The sequence below is a fragment of the Arachis ipaensis genome, chromosome B8, assembly GCF_059453495.1.
Source record: "Arachis ipaensis isolate K30076 ecotype BB chromosome B8, ASM5945349v1, whole genome shotgun sequence".
Taxonomy (NCBI): Eukaryota; Viridiplantae; Streptophyta; class Magnoliopsida; order Fabales; family Fabaceae; genus Arachis; species Arachis ipaensis.
The window spans coordinates 110,044,992-110,055,290 of NC_142443.1; the positions used below are offsets into that span (position 1 = coordinate 110,044,992).

Here is a 10,299-nt window from a genome sequence, read left to right on the forward strand (position 1 = left end):
TGAGCCAGGTCGGATAATAACGTCTCTTCACTTTGTGTCTTTATCAACATGTCGTCCACATAGACTTCCATGATTTTCCCGATGTGATCTGAGAAGACTTTATTCATTAGCCTTTGATAAGTAGCTCTCGTATTCTTGAGACCGAAAGGCATTACAATGTAGCAGTAGTTTGCTTTTGGCATTAAAAACGAGGTCTTTTCTTGATCTGGTGGATACATGGAGATTTGGTTGTATCCCGAGTATGCATCCATGAACGAGAGGTATCTATATCCAGAGGAAGTATCGACTAGAGCGCCGATACTTAGGAGTGGGTAAGGATCTTTTGGGCAGGCTTTGTTGAGATCGGTGTAATCGGTGCACATTCGCCACTTCCCATTTGATTTTCTCACCAAGACGACGTTGGCTAGCCATAGTGGGTACTTGACCTCTCTTATGAATCCTGCCTCCAGTAATGCTTTTACCTGTTCTTCCACAGCTTGGGATCGCTCTGGCCCAAGTTTTCTTCGTCTTTGCTGTACCGGCCGAGATCCTGGATAGACCGCCAACTTGTGGCACATTAGCTTGGGCTCTATGCCTGGCATGTCTGCGGCTTTCCATGTGAAGAGATCGACATTATCTCATAAGAATTGTACCAGTAATTCTTTTGAGTCTCCTCTCAGGATCTTGCCGATATTAGTCGTTTTGTCCGAGGTGTCTCCGATCTGAACCTTCTCCATCTCACCTTCTGGCTGCGGACGGAGTTCTTCTCGTCTCTGAACTCCGCCAAGCTCAATTGTGTGAAACTATTCTCCTCTGCCTCTGAGGTTTAGACTTTCGTTATAACAGCGGTATGCCATCTTTTGATCTGCTTTTATTGTGGCTATCCCCTCTGTATTTGGGAATTTCATGCATAGATGTGGAGTCGAGACTATTGCACTGAGTTGATTTAGTGTTGTCTGACCTATTAGAGCATTGTAGGCTGAACTCACGTCGACCACAATGTAGTCTATTTTGAGCGTCTTGGATTGGTTCCCTTTTCCAAAGGTTGTATGTAGTGATACGTATCCTAGCGGTTGTACCGGGGTATCTCCCAGTCCGAATAGACTGTTCGGGTATGCCTTAAGCTCCTTGTTTTCTAGGCCGAGCTTGTCGAAGGCAGTTTTGAATAGGATGTCAGCAGAGCTCCCTTGGTCTACTAATGTACGGTGCAGATTGGCGTTTGCCAGTATGATGGTGATGACCATGGGGTCGTCGTGTCCCGAGATGATTCCAGATGTGTCCTCTTTAGTGAATGTGATTGCAGGGATGTCGGGTGCTTCTTCCTTTCCCTCGACATGATATACTTCTTTGGGATATCTTTTGCGGGATGATTTGGAGATTCCTCCCCCTGCGAATCCGCCGTGTATCATATAGACGTGTCTTTCCGGTGTACAAGGTGATCGCGCGGTTCGTCCAATATCTTCGTCCCTTCGTCTCTTTCTTTGGTTGTCATCTTGGGTGGCTAGAAACCGATCTAGTTTTCCTTTCCTCACCAATTTTTCTATGATGTTCTTTAGATCAAAGCACTCGTTGGTGGAGTGCCCTCGCACTCGATGATATTCGCAATATTCATTCCGGCTTCCTCCTCCTCTTTTGCCTTTGAGTGGCCGTGCTGGGGGTATTTTCTCCGTATGGCAGACTTCTTTGTACACGTCGACTAGGGATGCCCTGAAAGAAGTGTAATTGTGGTATTTTTTTATTTTCTCTCCTTGTCGATCTTCTTTCCTTTTGGATTCCTTGTCTTTATCTCGGTAGGGGACCCCGGATTTTGAGGTTTCTCCTAACCGAGCATTTTCTTCCATGTTGATGTATTTTTCTGCTCGCTCCTGCACTTCGTCTAAGGAGGTAGGGTACTTCTTTGATATGGACTGGCTAAAAGGTCCTTCTCGTAGGCCATTGATGAGTCCCATGATGGCGGCCTCTGTTGGCAAGCTTTGTATGTTCATGCATGTTTTGTTGAATCGTTCCATGTAGTTGCGGAGGCTCTCCCGATCTCCTTGCTTGATCCCTAGTAAACTGGGGGCGTGCTTGGTCTTATCTTTCTGGATGGAGAATCTGGCTAGAAATTTTTTGGCCAGGTCGTCAAAGTTTGAGATGGACTTTGGAGGTAGGTTATCGAACCATCTGATTGCTGTCTTCGTGAGAGTTGTTGGAAAAGTTTTGCAACGAACGGCGTCCGAGGCATCGGTGAGGTACATTCTACTTCTGAAATTGCTGAGATGATGGTTGGGATCTGTGGTGCCATCATACAAAATCATATCTGGGAGTTTGAAGTCTTTTAGAATTTTGGTTTTCATGATTTCCTTGGTGAATGAATCTTGTTCTTTGCGTGAATTTTCCTCAGGAGTAGTCCGAGGAGCTTTGGATTTGAGATCGGTGATGAGCGGATAATTTATACGCTTTTTGGCATTGTTTTTAGTATATTTTTAGTAGGATCTAGTTACTTTTAGGGATGTTTTCATTAGTTTTTATGTTAAATTCACATTTCTGGACTTTACTATGAGTTTGTGTGTTTTTCTGTGATTTCAGGTATTTTCTGGCTGAAATTGAGGGACTTGAGCTGAAATCAGATTCAGAGGTTGAAGAAGGACTGCTGATGCTGTTGGATTCTGATCTCCCTGCACTCAAAGTAGATTTTCTGGAGCTACATAACTCGAAATGGCGCGCTTCCAATTGCGTTGGAAAGTAGACATCCAGGGCTTTCCAGCAATATATAATAGTCCATACTTTGGCCAAGAATTGACGACGTAAACTGGCGTTCAACGCCAGCCTTCTGCCCAAATCTGGCGTCCAGCGCCAGAAAAGGATCCAAAACCAGAGTTGAACGCCCAAACTGGCACAGAAACTGGCGTTCAACTCCACAAATGGCCTCTGCACGTGCAACACTTAAGCTCAGCCCAAACACACACCAAGTGGGCCCCGGAAGTGGATTTATGCATCAATTACTTACTCATGTAAACCCTAGTAGCTAGTTTATTATAAATAGGACCTTTTACTATTGTATTAGGCGTCTTTTTGACCATCTTTGGATTACCTTATGATCCTTTGATCACGTTTTGGGGGCTGGCCATCTCGGCCATGCCTGGACCTTCACTTATGTATTTTCATACGGTAGAGTTTCTACACTCCATAGATTAAGGTGTGGAGCTCTGCTGTTCCTCAAAGATTAATGCAAAGTACTACTGTTTTCTATTCAATTCTTCTTATTTCGCTTCTAAGATATCCATTCGCACCCAAGAACGTGATGAAGGTGATGATTATGTGTGACGCTCATCATCCTTCTCCCTTATGAACGCGTGCCTGACAAACACTTCTATTCTACATGAATTAAGCTAGAATGAGTATCTCTTAGATCTCCTAACCAGAATCTTCGTGGCGTAAGCTAGAATGATGGCGGCATTCAAGAGAATCCGGAAAGTCTAAACCTTGTCTGTGGTATTCCGAGTAGGATTCAATGATTGAATGACTGTGACGAGCTTCAAACTCGCGAGTGCTGGGCGTTAGTGACAGACGCAAAAGGAGGGTGAATCCTATTCCAGCATGATCGGGAACCGACAGATGAATAGCCGTGCCGTGACAGGGTGCGTGAGCATATTATTCACTGAGAGGAGGGGATGTAGCCACTGACAACGGTGATGCCCTTGCATAAAGCCAGCCATGGAAAGGAGTAAGACCGATTGGATGAAGATAGCAGGAAAGCAGAGGTTCAGAGGAACGAAAAGCATCTCCATTCGCTTATCTGAAATTCCTACCAATGATTTACATAAGTATCTCTATCCCTATTCTATTATTTATTATTCGAAAACACCATTATCACTTTATATCTGCCTGACTGAGATTTACAAGGTGACCATAGCTTGCTTCATACCAACAATCTCCGTGGGATTCGACCCTTACTCACGTAAGGTATTACTTGGACGACCCAGTGCACTTGCTGGTTAGTTGTATCGAAGTTGTGACAATTATGAATTAAGATCAGAGCACCAAGCTTTGGAGCCATTACCAGGATTTGTTCGAGCCTGGAGATCACAATTTCGTGCACCAAGTTTTTGGCGCCGTTGCCGGGGATTGTTTGAGTTTTCGGCAAGCTTTTGGTCCGGTAACATCAGTGCCAGATTCCCTTTTGATCCGGCAACAGTACCAAGTTTTTGGCGCCGTTGCCGGGGATTGTTCGAGTTTGGACAACTGACGGTTCATCTTGTTGCTCAGATTGGGTAACTTTCTTTTCGTTTTCTTTTCAAAAAATTTTCAAAAATATTTTCAAAAATCTCTCATCTGTTTTCGAAAATAATAAAAATGTTTTCAAAAATTTTATTCAAGATTTTTAAGAATGAATTCTAGTGTTTCATGAAGCATGTTGAAGCCTGGCTGGCTATAAAGCCATGTCCTATTCCTTTGGGAATGAGTATGTCAGGCGTGTCATGTCTGAATTACATGCTGAAGCTTGGCTGGCCATTGGCCATGTCTAGTGTTTTGGACCGGAGCTTTCATTGAAAGCTTGGCTGGCTAGTGAGCCATGTCTAATTCCTGGACTGAAGCTTTAGACTAATATGGCAAGATTCCTGGAATTCATATTAAAAATTTTGGAATCCTTATTTTTCTTTTTCATATAATTTTCGAAAAAAATCCAAAAAAATTTAGAAAATCATAAAAATCAAAAAATATTTTTCTGTTTCTTGTTTGAGTCTTGAGTCATATCATAAGTTTGGTGTCACTTGCATATGCATCTTGCATTTTTCGAAAATTTCATGCATTCATAGTGTTCTTCATGATCTTCAAGTTGTTCTTGGTAAGTCTTCTTGTTTGATCTTGATGATTTTTTGTTTTGTGTCTTTTCATGTTTATCATATGCATTTTTGAATTCTTAGTGCCTAAGCATTAAAGAATTCTAAGTTTGGTGTCTTGCATGTTTTCTTTGCATTAAAAATTTTTCAAAAATGTGTTCTTGATGTTCATCATGATCTTCATAGTGTTCTTGGTGTTCATCTTGACATTCATAGCATTCTTGCATGCATTCATTGTTTTGATCTAAAAATTTCATGCATTGCATAATTTTCATGTTTTTCATAAAAATTTCAAAAATAAAAAAAAAATATCTTTCCCTTTTTCTCTCATCAAATTCAAAAATTGAGTTGACTTTTTCAAAAATTTTTAAAATCAAGTTGTTTCTCATGAGTCAAATCAAATTTTCAATTTGAAAATCTTATCTTTTTCAAAAGTCAAATCTTTTTCAAAATTATTAGTTATTTTCGAAAATTTCAAAAATATTTTTCAAAAATCTTTTTCTTATTTTTATATCATAATTTTCGAAAATAACATAATCAATTAATGTTTTGATTCAAAAATTTGAAGTTTGTTACTTGCTTGTTAAGAAAGATTCAAACTTTAAGTTCTAGAATCATATCTTGTGATTTCTTATGAATCAAGTCATTAATTGTGATTTTAAAAATCAAATCTTTTTCAAAACTAATTTCAATCATATCTCTTCAAAAATATCTTCTTATCTTATCTTTTTCAAAAATATCTTTTCAAAATATCTTTTCTAACTTCCTAACTTCCTATCTTTTCAAAATTTGTTTCAACTAACTAACTAACTTTTTGTTTGTTTCTTAACTTTTTCAAAACTACCTAACTAACTCTCTCTCTCTAATTTTCGAAAATATCTCCCCCTTTTTCAAAAATTTCTTTTTAATTAACTAATTATTTTTATCTTTTATTTTTGATTTCAAAAATTTTCGAAAATTACTAACATTTTTTTCAAAAACCATTTTTCAAAAATCACTAACTCTTTTTCAAAATAATTTTCGAAAATTATCCCTCCCCCATCTCATTCTATTTATTCATTCATATCTTAACATCTCATCTCACATCTCTTCCATCGGTACAGTTGTGTTTCTTCCTTTACATCACATTCTTTGTCTCCCCCTCTTTTCTTCCACTTACAAAGGGATCCCTATACTGTGGTATAAAGGATCTCTATTATTATTATTATTATTATTATTTTTCGGTGCCTTCTTCTTTGTCATATGAGCAGGAGCAAGGACCAAAACACTCTTGTGGAAGCATATCCAGAACCTGAAAGGACTCTGAAGAGAAAATTAAGAGAAGCTAAAATACAACAATCCAGAGATAACCTTTCAGAAATTTTCGAACAGGCAGAGGAGATGGCAGCCGAAAATAATGATAATGTAAGGAAGATGCTTGGTGACTTTACTGCACCTAATTCCAGTTTACATGGAAGAAGCATCTCCATTCCTGCCATTGGAGCAAACAACTTTGAGCTGAAACCTCAATTAGTTTCTCTGATGCAGCAGAACTGCAAGTTTCATGGACTTCCATCTGAAGATCCTTTTCAGTTCTTAACTGAATTCTTGCAGATATGTGATACTGTTAAGACTAATGGAGTAGATCCTGAAGTCTACAGGCTCATGCTTTTCCCTTTTGCTGTAAGAGACAGAGCTAGATTATGGTTGAATTCTCAACCTAAAGACAGCCTGAACTCTTGGGATAAGCTGGTCACGGCTTTCTTAGCCAAGTACTTTCCTCCTCAAAAGCTGAGCAAGCTTAGAGCTGATGTTCAAACCTTCAGACAGAAAGAAGGTGAATCCCTCTATGAAGCTTGGGAAAGATACAAACAGTTGACCAAAAAGTGTCCTTCTGACATGCTTTCAGAATGGACCATCCTGGATATATTCTATAATGGTCTGTCTGAGTTATCTAAGATGTCATTGGATACTTCTGCAGGTGGATCCATTCACCTAAAGAAAACGCCTGCAGAAGCTCAAGAACTCATTGACATGGTTGCTAATAACCAGTTCATGTACACTTCTGAAAGGAATCTTGTGAGTAATGGGACGCCTATGAAGAAGGGAGTTCTTGAGGTTGATACTCTGAATGCCATATTGGCTCAGAACAAAATATTGACTCAGCAAGTCAATATGATTTCTCAGAGTCTGCATGGAATGCAAGCTGCATCCAACAGTACTCAAGAGGCATCTTCTGAAGAAGAAGCCTATGATCCTGAGAACCCTGCAATAGCAGAGGTAAATTACTTAGGTGAACCTTATGGAAACACCTATAACTCAACATGGAGAAATCATCCAAATTTCTCATGGAAGGATCAAAAGCCCCAACAAGGCTTTAATAATGGTGGAAGAAACAGGTTTAGCAATAGCAAGCCTTTTCCATCATCAACTCAGCAACAGACAGAGAACTCTGAACAAAATGCTTCTAATTTAGCAAATCTAGTCTCTGATCTGTCTAAGGCCACTGTAAGTTTCATGAATGAAACAAGGTCTTCCATTAGAAATTTGGAAGCACAAGTGGGCCAGCTGAGTAAAAGGATCACTGAAATCCCTCATAGTACTCTCCCAAGCAATACAGAAGAGAATCCAAAAGGAGAGTGCAAGGCCATTGACATAAGTGCCATGGCCGAACCTGTGAGGAGAGGAGAGGACGTGAATCCCAAGGAGGAAGACCTCCTGGGACGTCCAGTGACCAATAAGGAGCTTCCCTCTGAGGAACCAAAGGAATCTGAGACTCATCTAGAGACTATAGAGATTCCATTGAACCTCCTTATGCCCTTCATGAGCTCTGATGAGTATTCCTCTTCTGAAGAGAATAAGGATGTTACTGAAGAGCAAACTGCCAAGTTTCTTGGTGCAATCATGAAGCTGAATGCCAAATTGTTTGGCATTGATGCTTGGGAAGTTGAACCTCCCTTGTTCATCAATGAACTAAGTGATCTGGATCAACTGACATTGCCTCAGAAGAGACAGGATCCTGGAAAGTTCATAATACCTTGTACCATAGGCACCAGGATCTTTAAAGCTCTGTGTGACCTTGGTTCAGGTATAAACCTCATGCCCCTTTCTGTAATAGAGAAACTGGGAATCTATGGGGTGCAAGCTGCTAAAATCTCACTAGAGATGGCAGACAGCTCAAGAAGACAGGCTTATGGACAAGTAGAAGATGTATTAGTAAAGGTTGAGGGTCTTTACATACCTACTGATTTCATAGTCCTGGATACTGGAAAGGAAGAGGATGAATCCATCATCCTAGGAAGACCTTTCCTAGCCACAGCAAGAGCTGCGATTGATGTTGACAGAGGTGAAATAGTCCTTCAATGGAATGAGAACTCCCTTGTATTCAAAACTCAAGGATCTCCCTCTGCAACCATGGAGAGGAAGCTTGAAAAGCTTCTCTCAAAGCAGAGTCAACCAGAGCCCCCACAGTCAAACTCTAAGTTTGGTGTTGGGAGGCCACAACCAAACTCTAAGTTTGGTGTTGAACTCCCATATCCAAACTCTAAGTTTGGTGTTTGAGAGTCTCAACAAAGCTCTGCACATCTGTGAGACTCCATGAGAGCCCACTGTCAAGCTATTGACATTAAAGAAGCGCTTGTTGGGAGGCAACCCAATGTTTATCTAATTCTTATTTTTATTGTTTTTCATGTTTTCTTAGGTTCATGATCATGTGGAGTCACAAAATAAATATAAAAATTAAAAATGGAATCAAAAACAGCAGAAGAAAAATCACACCCTGGAGGAGCATCTGTCTGGCGTTCAAACGCCAGAACAGAGCATAGTTCTGGCGCTGAACGCCCAGAATGGGAGCATCCTGGTGCTGAACGCCCAGAACAAGCATGGTTCTGGCGTTCAACGCCAGAAATGGCAGCAAAGGGGCGTTGAACGCCCAAAATGGGCACCAACCTGGCGCTGAACGCCCAGAGTTGTGTGCAAGGGCATTTTACATGCCTAAATTGATGCAGGGATGTAAATGCCTTGACACCTCAGGATCTGTGGACCCCACAGAATCATCTCAGGATCTGTGGACCCCACAGGATCCCCACCTACCTCATCATCTCTCTTCCCATTCATGATCATCCCTTCTACTTTCCATTTACCACTCACATCCATACACCCACTACCTTCAAAATTCAACATCTCTCTCCCACCCAATCCCACCCATATGGCCGAACACACACTCCCATCCATCTCCTCCATATCTTCTTCTTATTCTTCTATTCTTTCTTCTTTTGCTCGAGGGCGAGCAACATTCTAAGTTTGGTGTGGTAAAAGCATAGCTTTTTTGTTTTTTCCATAACCATTGATGGCACCTAAGGCCAGAGAAACCTCTAGAAAGAGGAAAGGGAAGACAAAAGCTTCCATCAAGGGTCTATAGCTCAGTGGTAGAACATTTGACTGCAAATCAAGAGATCCCTGAGATACCTCAAGGGATACATTTTCTTCCACACAATTATTGGAAGCAACTAAGGGTGGAACATCAAGAGCACTCCATCATCCTTCATGAAATCAGAGAAGATCTAAAAGCAATGAAGGAGGAGCAACAAAGACAAGGAAGAGACATAGAAGAGCTCAAGGACATCATTGGTTCCTCAAGAAGGAAACGCCACCATTACTAAGGTGGATTCATTCCTTGTTCTTATTTCTTCTGTTTTTTATGTGCTTATCTGTGTTTGTGTCTTCATTACATGATCATTAGTAGTTAGTAACTTTGTCTTAAAGTTATAAATGTCCTATGAATCCATCACCTCTCTTAAATGAAAAATGTTTTAATTCAAAAGAACAAGAAGTACATGAGTTTCGAATTTATCCTTGAACTTAGTTTAATTATATTGATGTGGTGACAATGCTTCTTGTTTTCTGAATGTATGTTTGAACAGTGCATATGTCTTTTGAAGTTGTTGTTTAAGAATGTTAAATATGTTGGCTCTTGAAAGAATGGTGATTAGGAGACATGTTATTTGATAATCTGAAAAATCATAAAAATGATTCTTGAAGCAAGAAAAAGCAGCAAAGAACAAAGCTTGCAGAAAAAAAAAGGGCGAAAAAAAATATAAAAAAAAAAAAATAGAAAGAAAAAGAAAAAGCAAGCAGAAAAAGCCAATAACCCTTAAAACCAAAAGGCAAGGGCAAATAAAAAGGATCCCAAGGCTTTGAGCATCAGTGGATAGGAGGGCCTAAAGGAATAAAATCCTGGTCTAAGCGGCTAAACCAAGTTGTCCCTAACCATGTGCTTGTGGCGTGTAGGTGTCAAGTGAAAACTTGAGACTGAGCGGTTAAAGTCAAGGTCCAAAGCAAAAAAAGAGTGTGCTTAAGAACCCTGGACACCTCTAATTGGGGACTTTAGCAAAGCTGAGTCACAATCTGAAAAGGTTCACCCAATTATGTGTCTGTGGCATTTATGTATCCGGTGGTAATACTGGAAAACAAAGTGCTTAGGGCCACGGCCAAGACTCATAAAGAAGCTGTGTTCAAG

At 40.2% G+C, this 10,299-nt stretch overlaps 1 non-coding gene across 1 annotated transcript; it reads right to left on the reverse strand.

Annotated features, from left to right (window-relative positions):
* Positions 1-6,578: 6,578 nt before the first annotated feature.
* LOC148549231 (small nucleolar RNA R71) lies at positions 6,579-6,686 on the reverse strand. Its single transcript, XR_015897482.1, has one exon. It is a non-coding gene; the product is annotated as a small nucleolar RNA R71 (small nucleolar RNA).
* Positions 6,687-10,299: the final 3,613 nt, after the last annotated feature.